An 11,837-nucleotide genomic window follows, 5' to 3' on the forward strand; every position below is an offset into this window, starting at 1 on the left:
AATGGACTTTCAAATTCCTCCTTTGGTTCTGTTTACAGCGAGTCAAGATCAGGTCTCTCTTTTTTCTCTCCACCAGGACCTCAGGGACTCTCTTCAAGAGGGACCTGGACAGAGAGTCTAGAAAACATAGGCTAAAAAAAGTCCCCCCTTGCTCCAGACTCTAATGCTCAACAGACATTCTTGCTGACTAACTCTGCTTTGAGGTAGAACCTAAGAGGCCCAATCACATTACTCTAGACTGTAAACTCCTTAAGGGTAGAGAACATGTCTACCAACTCTGTCGTACTGTGCTCTCCCAAGCGTTTAGTTCAGGGCCCTGCACACAGTAAGGACTCAATAAATACCATTGATTGATGAATTGATTGATTGGACACAATCCAGTCCCCTACCTGGACTCCAGCACTCCATGGAGCCTCTTCTTGCCATTCCTGCTCTGCAGAAGAAGAAAGTAGAAGGCGAGTCCACAAAGAGTTATTAGAGGAATAATTTTGGAATGTAGAAAGGAAATATCCATGTGAATGGATGGTAAGGGTTGGCAACCACCAGTCTTTGTCTCTAATCATCATGTCGTCACTATCAGAGAGATATTTAAACTCAGTGGACCACTCGTTCTTTATGGTCTTAACTGGCCTCACCCTTTCTGGGGTATATCAATGAATATGTGTTAATATGCCTGTAAAGGCAAGTATTTTCCATTTGCCCACTCATACCATATAGAAAAGTTACTCCTTGTACACCCTTTGACTTTTCATTGATCACATTTCTTTGGTTGTCCCCTTCTCTGGGTGATGTGGGTTTTGATTATTCAAAAATTTTATGAATGCTCAATTCACACCCTTCTTGATTTCTTTGGCCTCAGGCTGCATCTATTTAGGTTGTTTGTTCTATTTTTTTCCTCTAAAGGGGTTGCCCCTTCCCCATGCTTCATCTCCTCCAGCTCTACTCTGTTCTTCTTAAAACTCCATGAAACATTCCAGATGAAGGTGAGGGACGTGGTTTAAAATATTTACATAGCTATGCCTTTTGTGCTTTAATCCTCTAGACTGTAAGCTCGTTGTGGGGAATGAGTCTGTTATATTGTTATTTTGTACTCTCCCAAGGGCTAGTATTATGCTCTGCATGCAGTTATGTGCTCAATAAATTCTATTGCCTGAGTGATTGATTGTGGCATTTTTTAAGTGTTTTCTATGTATCAAGAACCGTATTAAGCACTGGAGAAGATACCACATAATCAGTTCACAGTCATAGTCCCAAATGGGACTCACAGTATCAGAAGGTGAGAGAACAGGCAGCTTATCCTCATTTTCAGATTAGGTAACTGAGGCCCAGAGAAGTTATGAGAGTTGCCCAGAGTCACCCAGCAGATGAGTGGCTGAGCCACCATTAGAATACTGATTTCTCTGACTCTCAGTGCCATGCTCTCTCCCCTAGACCATGCTGCTTCTGATCACTTCCTGATGATGCCCAGGGTGTGGGAAGCTATTTTGATTGCTTCTGCTCAACAAATCCTATTTGGTTTGCTCTCCAAATTCTCTCCAGCTGTTATGGATGAGTGAGGAGTGACAATGTGAGCTTGTCTTTAAGTGTTTGAGAGCACATGCGTGTGAGACTGTGTCTTGCCAGGCATATGAGTTTTTTTGTATGAGTGGGTGAAAGACCATATCTGAAAGTATGAGTATGAGAGAGAATATGGGGCTACAGCTGGATGAGCAAATGAGTGATGGTATGTATGACAGAGAGAGAGGGTAAAAGAAATAAATAGTGTACAGCTGAGAAGAGTAGGTGTATACCTCCAAGTATGTGTCTCAATCATCTGCCTCTTTTCTCTGTGCCTCTACCTTTCCTGCCTTTTTACAGTGCTCTAATCTGAGTAGCCCCAGCCATGCCCCAATGAAGCCCTAACCAGTCAATCAGTCAATAATATGTAATGAGTGCTCACTGTGGGCAGAGCAGTGTACTATGCATTTGAGAGAACATAGGGCAAAAAAGTAGGTGTAAATGATCCCTGACCACCAGAATACAAACCAGATGGGGAGATAGGCATTAAAATAAATTTCATATGGATATTTGCATAGATGGTAAATTGGCCTCTTATGGAAGGGCTGCTACTTGGGGTGGAGTGTTGCCTTCCCTCTCCCTGACTACATATTCACCCACACTGTGTGGACAGGAGAACAGATGGTGGCAATGAAGCCAGCAGCACCAGCCCACTCACCCTCCTTCCCATGTTTATTGACTCTCATCCCACTGCTTATGTCCACTGTTTCAGGCATATTACTCTCTTCTCAAAACACCTGTTCTCTTGCCCCTGCTATCTCTTGTTCCTATCGACCTGGCCACATATTTCATTGATAAAATTGAAACCTTCAGACATGATCTCCCTAAGGTAACACCCACTGCTTTCTAGCCCCTTCCTCCTCCTGCCCACCCTTCAACTCTCCCATCTTTCCCAAACCTATCTCAAGAGGAGAGCTCCTGCCTTCTCTCAAAATTTACCCCTTCCACCTGCACCCATACCTCATCCCTTCACACCTTATCAAAACAGACCTAATCACCCCTCTCTTCTCCCTTCGCTGACCATCATCTTCATCCATTCACTTTCCAGTGGCTACTTCCCCACTCCTGCAAACATCTTGCAAAATGCAAACATTTGGGGTTGACTGTGGATGGATTATCAGCTTCCTGTTCTGCAGGATCAGTAGTGGAGTCACTCTGGGTGGATGGGCTCTATTTCATGATTGTCCAATCCACAGTCTCAGGCAGCAGCACTGACCTTCACCCAGATCCAACAACCCTAGGAATTCTCTTCTCCTTAGCCAGAAGAGGGTTTACCCCTAAAAGCCAGGAGAGGGTCATGGCCGGGGTAGAATAGGAATGCCCACGGGTTAGTGGCAGGGTAGGGCCAGGATGACCCCAGGGATCTGGGCCTAGGTGGTACAGGGCATGGCAGGGTGGGAACAGGATGGGTTGGGGCAGGCTGTGGATAAGAAATGGGCAGAGAAGCAGCATGCTCTTGTGGAAAGGGCATAGGCCTGGGAGTTAGAAGACCGTTGTCTAATTCTAGCTCCACCACCTGTCTTCTGGGTGACCTTGGGCAAGTCACTTCACCTCTCTGTGTCTCATTTTCTGCATCTCTAAAGTTAGATTGAATCTTCCTCCTTCCATCTTAGACCGTGAGCCCTATTTGGGACAGGGGCCATATCCAGCCCTAATTAACTTATGCCTACTCCAGCACTTAGAACAGTGCTGATACAGAGCAAACCCTTAAAAAATACTATATAAATAAAAGATCTTTGTCTGAAACAGGGCTTGTCCACAGCTGCCATCCCCTATTCCATCCCAATCAGACTTCTTCCCTCCAGTCTTGGTAGACTGGTAGACCAAAGGCAGGTAGCTGCAAAGGGGACAGGGTTGGGATTCTGTTCCTACTTTGTCCTTCTCCTTCATGCCCACAAATTTCTCCAGCAGTGGGTGCTCTCTCATTTATATTTATATTGGAATCAATCAATGGTATTTACTGAGCACTTACTGTATGTAGAGCACAGTACTAAGTGCTTGGGAGAGTACAATACAACAGATTTGGCAGACAGGTTCCCTGCCATCAGTGAGCGTATAGTTTAGAGGAGAAAACAGGCATTAATATAAATAAATCATTTATAATTTACAATTTAAAGATATGTAAGTGCTATGAAGTGAAGGATGGGGGGAATATCAAATGCCTAGAGGTCATGAAGTCAAGTCCATAGGGCTGTGTATAGAAGATCTTGTATCGTTATCCACAAATTAGGAGCTGAACCATCTGCAAACAATTTCAAAGAAGCAAAAATTGTTCTTTTTGGTAGGGCCCAAAGACGCAGTGGATTCCACAGTGGAGCATTGTGGTCCAGTGGAAAAAGCCTGGGCCTGGGAGTCAGAGGACCTGGAATCTAAGCCGGGCTCGGCTACATGCCTGTCGTGTGATCCGGGGCAAGTTGCTTAACTTCTCTGTGTCTCAGGTGTGGAAAATCTGTAAAAATCTATAAAATCTTACTTAGATGGTGATCTCTGAGAGGGACAGGAACTGTCTGACCTGATTATCTTGTGTCTTCCTCAGAGTTTAGAACAGTTTTTGATGCACAGTAAGCACTTACCATAGTAATACTATAATTATCATTATTGTTATTGGATTTAAAGTCTATCACCTTAACCACTCAGCCACAATTACATATGTAGTAGGTGAGAAATCTGGGATGGCATCTCTATCCTTCTTTTCATTTCCTTACCATCTTTCTAAAAACTGCCTGAGAAATCACTCCACTCCCGCAACCTGCTGCTTTGCTCACACTCAGGTCTTCCCATTAGTATCCAGGCCCAACTCTGTTTCATTTCTCCTCCCCTGTCCCCTGCACCACAGTCCCGTATCCCAGCAACCCAACTTCAGAAGTTCTGACCTCACAAGGAGGGGGGTCTTCTTCCCCACGCTAATGAGAGTTAGCTTCCTCTCAGGCATGGGAGGGCTTCTGCCTGTTGAATTGCACCACCTCTCTTGCAGAAAACCAACTGATTGGCCCAGATTCCTGAGAGGCAGGTAGCAATTATACAAAGAAAGACATGGAAGGTGGGGTATCTGCATCACTTCATGCAGTTTTGGGTCCCAAGGTCGTTGAGAAGGAGGAGATGTGGGCAGTGGGTGCTGGGGAATGGAGCAGTGAGAGTCGGATGAAACATTTTCCTCTGGACTATGGGCCCAGAACACTTCTGCTGTGTTCCCCTGATGTGCTTCATCTTTGCTGATGTGACATCTCTACTTCAAACAGAAACTCCTTACCATCTTCCTTAAAAGCTCTCAATCACCTTTTCCCTTCCAATCTCACCTCTCTATGGTCCTACTACAACCTGGTCAACACCTTTATCTCCTCTAATGCTAACCCTCGCACTATACCTCAATCTCATATATCTCACTGCTGACCTCTTGCCCACATCCTGCCTCTTGCCTGGAATGCCCTTCCTCTTTTCATTCATTCAATAGTATTTATTGAGCGCTTACTATGTGCAGAGCACTGTACTAAGCGCTTGGAATGAACAAGTCGGCAACAGATAGAGTCAGTCCCCGACCTTTGACGGGCTTACAGTCTAATCGGGGGAGACAGACAGACAAGAACAATGGCAATGAATAGAGTCAAGGGGAAGAACATCTCGTAAAAACAATGGCAACTAAATCGAATCGAGGCGATGTACATTTCATTAACAAAATAAATAGGGTAATGAAAATATATACAGTTAAGCGGACAAGTACAGTGCTGAGGGGATGGGAAGGGAGAGGGGGAGGAGCAGAGGGAAATGGGGGAAAAGAGGGTTAAGCTGCGGAGAGGTGAAGGGGGGGTGGTAGAGGGAGTAGAGGGAGAAGAGGAGCTCAGTATGGGAAGGCCTCTTGGAGGAGGTGAGTTTTAAGTAGGGTTTTGAAGAGGGGAAGAGAATCAGTTTGGCGGAGGTGAGGAGGGAGGGCGTTCCAGGACTGCGGGAGGACGTGGCCTGGGGGTCGACGGCGGGATAGGCGAGACCGAGGGACGGTGAGGAGGTGGGCGGCAGAGGAGCGGAGCATGCGGGGTGGGCAGTAGAAAGACAGAAGGGAGGAGAGGTAGGAAGGGGCAAGGTGATGTAGCGCCTTGAAGCCTAGAGTGAGGAGTTTTTGTTTGGAGCGGTGGTTGATAGGCAACCACTGGAGTTGTTTAAGAAGGGGAGTGACATGCCCAGATTGTTTCTGCAGGAAGATGAGCCGGGCAGCGGAGTGAAGAATAGACCGGAGCGGGGCGAGAGAGGAGGAAGGGAGATCAGAGAGAAGGCTGACACAGTAGTCTAGCCGGGATATAACGAGAGCCCCTAGCAGTAAGGTAGCCGTTTGGGTGGAGAGGAAAGGGCAGATCTTGGCGATATTGTAAAGGTGAAACTGGCAGGTCTTGGTAACGGATAGGATGTGTGGGATGAACGAGAGAGACGAGTCAAGGATGACACCGAGATCGCGGGCCTGAGAGACGGGAAGGATGGTCGTGCCATCCACGGTGATAGGGAAGTCTGGTAGAGGACCAGGTTTGGGAGGGAAGATGAGGAGCTCAGTCTTGCTCATGTTGAGTTTTAGGTGGCGGGCCGACATCCAGGTGGAGACATCCTGAAGGCAGGAGGAGATGCGAGCCTGAAGGGAGGGGGAGAGGACAGGGGTGGAGATATAGATCTACGTGTCATATGCGTAGAGATGGTAGTCAAGCCATGAGAGTGAATGAGTTCACCAAGGGAGTGAGTGTAAATGGAGAACAGAAGAGGGCCAAGAAGTGACCCTTGAGGAACTCCAACAGTTAAAGGATGGGAGGGGGAGGAGGCGCCAGCGAAGGAGACCGATTATGACCGGCCAGAGAGGTAAGAGGAGAACCAGGAGAGGACAGAGTCCGTGAAGCCAAGGTGAGATAAGGTATGGAGGAGGAGGGGATGGTCGACTGTGTCAAAGGCAGCAGAGAGGTCAAGGAGGATTAGAATGGAGTAGGAGCCATTGGATTTGGCAAGAAGGAGGTCATGGGTGACCTTAGAGAGAGCAGTCTTGGTAGACTGGAGGGGATGGAAGCCAGATTGGAGGGGGTCCAGGAGAGAATGGGAGCTAAGGAATTCTAAGCAGCGATTGTAGACGACTCGTTCTAGGATTTTGGAAAGGAAGGGTAGTAGGGAGACAATTACTCTCCCCCTCTTCAAAGCCTTACTAAAGGCACATGTCATTCAAGAGGCTCTTCCTGATTAAGCTCTCTTTCCTCTTCTCCCACTCCCTTCTGCATCGCTTTGACCTGCCCCTTTTATTCACCCTCCCTCATAGCCCCACAGTACTTATGTACACATCTATAATTTTATAATGTCTGTCTCCCCTCTACACTATAAGCTCATTGTGGGCAGGGAATGTGTCTATTATAATGTTATATGTACTCTCCCAAGCATTTAGTACAGTGCTCTGCACACAGTAAGCAGTCAATAAATACGATTGACCGACTGACTGAGTGACCATTGCGGCCTGACTCCACACTGCACTGTCTCCATAAACCATAACCCCAGCCCTGCCCAGTCCCACTCCTCCCCACTAATGACTTCATAAACCAGAACCCCACCTTTCTCCCTGACCCCACTCCACCCCGCTACTAATTCCATAAACCATAACCACACCGCTCACCCTGGCCCTACTCCACTCCAACACTGACTCCATAAACCATAATCCTTCCTCCATCCAGCCCCACTCCACCCTGCCACTGACTTCGCAAACAATAAACCCCACCATGCTCACCCAATGCTACCCTGCCACTGACTCCACAATCCATAACCCCCACCACCCACTCAGCTACTCCATCCCACCACTGACTCCACAAACCATAAGTGCCACTGCCCACTCCAGTTATCCTTCCACTTGACTCAGGCTCCTAAGCCCAATCCTGCCTCAGCCCCTGCCTATACTGTCTCAGTTCAGGAGGGGTTTGTCTCAGTTCAGGAGGGGTTTGATGACAAAGTCAGCTCAGAGCTGTGGCTTGAAATCAGATTATGTTGGAGGAATTCACCTGAGAACAGGATCTCTGATCACACAAATTCACTTGCTTTGGTAAACCATCTCCTAACTTTGCCCTGTACCCTTTTCACAAGGACACACAGTAGTATTTGTTGAGTGCCTACTGCATGCCGAGCATGGTCGGAGACCCATTTTGGGCTACCACTCTTCTTTGAGTAATGGCATTGGTTAAGTGCTTACCAAGTTCCGAGCATTAATTGTATACTCTTAGTTATGCACTATACGAAAGGATTAGGTTAGATGTCAGATGCCTGTATGCTTAACTTACTTATTCAGGAGCAACAGCCCAAGTTGAATTTCAGTGCCATTCCTGCTCCTTTTCAGATACATGATTATTATTAACCTCCCCCTTCTGCCCACTCAGACTCAAAGCTCCCAATCTCAGGAAGCCTGTGCATAGTCTGAGATAGAACTGTCAATCTGGGCCCCTGTGTACAGAAGCTCTTAAAGTCTTATCAACCTAATGATCAATAAAATTTATTGAGCATTTACTATGTGTGGAGCACTGTATTGAGCATCTGGGGGAATAGAATACATCAGAGTGGATAGAAACATTCCCTGCCTACAATGAGCTTACAGTCTTCAGTGAGAAATAAAATATATGAATGAATAAATTGTGTATATACAAATAAAAGTTGGTTGTTGTAGGGGATGTTGTGCCACGGCTCTGACCTGCCAGAGTTTCAAGGCCAAGGCCGTGTTTTTGCAAGTATGGTATGCGCCCTGGACATGCACAGGTCTAGCTGGTAAACACCTTATCTAAACTGTTTTGCTTTTGTAGTGATGTCACGCGGCATATAAAGGGTTGGCTCTGGTTAGGCGGGGTGTGGTGTGTCTCCTGTGCCCTGCCGCCACCCAGGGCTGTCCCGTAAGTAACTTCCCCAAATAAACCACTTTTATATAGATCTCACTAAGCCTGACTGGCATAGTCTGCTTCCTTTTCAGGAATCAGGGCAACTCGACGGCATGTGCCGCTACAATTGGCGTAGTCGGCAGGATTCCGAAAAAGGAAGCATGGGGAAAGGGACATTGCCAGGGGGAATCCCGGAATGGTCGGCCACTTCAATGTGGGTGAAGGCAGCCCAACCGATTGATGGTTGGGGCCCCCCACGGGAGGATGGGGAGGGCCCCAAGATCCCCGTTAGGTTAATAAGTCTCCTGATGGAGGGAGCGGGGATGGCGCCAGTGAAGTAATGGTGCCGAGGGGCCGAGACCGTGGCCTGGCTTCTCTTGTGGGCTGTCAGACTAATTGCAGAGGCACAAATGCGGGCGGAGGCCCGCATTACTGCACTAGAAAGTGAAATAGATCAGGGACCAAACGAATTATCCGGGAACCGGATGTGAGTACGGCTACCCCCCTGCTAAACTCCGAGTCACTGGAAAGGTCGGAGGAGCAGGGGAGAAAACTAGGGAATTTAGCATGTAGGCTTGTGCGGGCGGAGGCCCTGATGATTGCACTAGAAAGTGAAATAGGTCGGAAACGAGACGAAGTAGCACGGTAACGGGATGTGAGTACGGCTACCACCCTGCAAACCTCCCAGTCATCGGAAAGGTTGGAGGAGCAGGAGAGAAAACTAAAGAACTTAGCATGTTGGTTTGTGCGGTTAGGAGGCAGCAGGATGCCCCGCCCGTGGGTGCGCATGATTAATGCGCCCCCGGGGTGGGATGCAAAGGCCTGGAAGCCTTGGGAGGGGGACAGTGAGGACACGGACGAAGAAGACAAAATGAGAGTAACTGGGGAGGGTGGCCGACCCTGCCTTGGTCTGTGCCCGCCAAGGGTAAGCCCCATCGTGATGCGGAGGTTTGAGGGACAGCGCGTTGCTGAAGATGGGGGAAGGGATCGGGATGGCACGGAGGAGAATGTAACCGTTTGGGATTACGCCCCGGCAGAGCTGGTAAAAGTTTGCCTCTCCGTTCCAACAGAAGGGACGAGAGACTCTAGCCGCCTGGCTAGTGAGTGCGCCAACGAGACTGTAGGGCGGATCTAGGCGAGGTGGAGTGGACGAGACGTCCACGTGTTGGACCGGCAGGCCCCAGGACCTACCCCAAAGCAGGAGCGAGCGGGGGGGGGCGTGAGGGTCAGCCCTACGCAGAAGTGGAGCGATCTCCTTCATGCGGGAACCTCGCGAGAAAGGATTGATCAACAACCTAATGTAGTCATAGTAAGCTGGTCGAGACGGCTAGGCCCGCCACAGCAGTGTCGACCCTTAGATTAAGATTGATCAACAACCTAATGTAGTCATAGTGAGCTGGGCACAACGGCTAGGTCCACCACAGCAGTGTCGACCCTTAGATTCGGCCCTGCCCCGGCTCCCTCCCCACCTCCCGCGATGGTAGAAGAGGGGGAGGTGGCGGAGGAGGGCTGGTTCTTAGCCCAGCCCCTCCCCTGGGGGTGGAGGCGGAGGAGGGCTGGTTCTTAGCCCAGCCCTTCCCGTATGGGTGGACCCATGTGCAGGCCCTGGTGGGAGACCTGAGCCTCCCATGCAGAGATGATTTACTGGCCCCGCACCACTAAGCAGCGGGTCCTACCCCTGGTGGACACCGGGACAGAATGTACCTTAATCCATGGTAATGTGTTTTGTTTTCCACTGGACCCAGAACAGCCATACCCTTAGACCCTTAGAAGGCAGGACCAGTTTGCCTTCACGTGGGAAGGGTGATAATGGACTTTCCAAGTTCTCTCCCAAGTATATATCCGTAGCCCCACCATTTGCCATAGGTTGGTGGTCAGAGATTTGAAAAGGTTCTCATTCCATAGTGACACACCCTGGGTGCGTTATACTGTTGACATCATGCTAACTGCGGACAGCACTTCTGTGTTTACAGGATGTATCGGCACATCTGCGAACTCGAGGATGGGAGGTAAAACCTGGACCAAATCCAGGGGCCTGGAAAATCGGTCAAGTTTCTGGGGGTTGTCTGGCCGGGTAAGACGCGGGTGATGCCACGGGTTGTCATTGATAAAATACAGCAATATCTGATCCCTACAACTGTCAAAGAGGTAACCCCCCACGTTGGTCAGCTGTAGCCATACAACCCTGCACTGATATCATGTGGTTGGAAGAGGGGGATGGTAAAAGTAGTCGGTAGGCCGAGTTGTGTGCCGCCAGGCTGGTTCTTATCCACGAGCCATTACCCTTATCTCTTTGTACAGATGGCTGGACAGTGTATCGAGGTCTTACTATGTGGATAGAACAGTGAAAGCGTGAGGCCTGTTGGATTGGGAGTAAGCCCTTGTGGGGAGCGGACATGTGGAGGGACATTTGGGCCCAGATAGCCACTGCCACAGGTGATCTCACGGTGTATCATGTCCCGTCACACTGTAATACAACACCCCCTGGTAATCAGGAGGCAGATGCTATTGCCTGAATGCACACTATAGTGCCCTCTAGCCCAACAGAAATGTCAGACTGGGTCCACCATCATAGTGGACATAGAGGAGCCAGAGTGGGATGGCAGATTGTACAGGCCTCAAGTTTACCGTTCACTCTCGGCACTCTGGAAGAAGCGGTTGCGCAATGTCCTGTGTGCTCTAGCCTGAGACCTAGAGCTGTCCCCAGGGGCATGGGCCATATCTACCGTGGTGATACACCTACTCAGGCCTGGCAAGTTGACTACATTGGGCCCCTCCCAATTAGTGAACGGCAGAAATATGCCTTTACTTGTGTGGACACAGCCACTGGACGTCTACAGGCATTCCCTTGTGGGAAAGCTAAACAAAATGCTACCATTCAGAGCCTCTGCTGGGTCACCCCTCACTCAAGGGGTGGACCAAAGTGTTGCCCGAAGCATTGCAGGCCATCAATATGGCCCCTAAGGGGGATAAGTCAGCATATGCCTTGTTGCACCAGTCAACTCCCCCCGTGGACATGGTAATCAAAGCAATTCTCACAGCAAGTCCTGAGAGACGGGGAAGACTGCCCTAGTCGGGTTCCGTCTAACATGTTATCTTTTTGCCTTTAAGCTTAGCACTCCTTGTGGCTTGGCTTGTGCCAGCTACAGGGAATGTCTTCCTTCACTGGGCAAGCACCATGGCCTTTGCGATAAACCAGTCTGATTGCTGGGTGTCTGCCCACCTGCCAGTGTCCAGTGTGTCAGGTATCCCGTGGTGGGTATCCCTTCTGCATGAGACCAACTGGACTGCGATGCAAGCCTGGGACGGAGTGGAGGCCGCCAGCCTGTAGTCACTGGAGAGCCAAGGACCTGGACACAATCGCACCTTCAGCAGCAGGCAAATCCGTTCCGAGGCCCAGCTGCGAGCCCGAGA

Source organism: Ornithorhynchus anatinus, chromosome X4 (genome assembly GCF_004115215.2).
Source record: "Ornithorhynchus anatinus isolate Pmale09 chromosome X4, mOrnAna1.pri.v4, whole genome shotgun sequence".
Taxonomy (NCBI): domain Eukaryota; kingdom Metazoa; phylum Chordata; class Mammalia; order Monotremata; family Ornithorhynchidae; genus Ornithorhynchus; species Ornithorhynchus anatinus.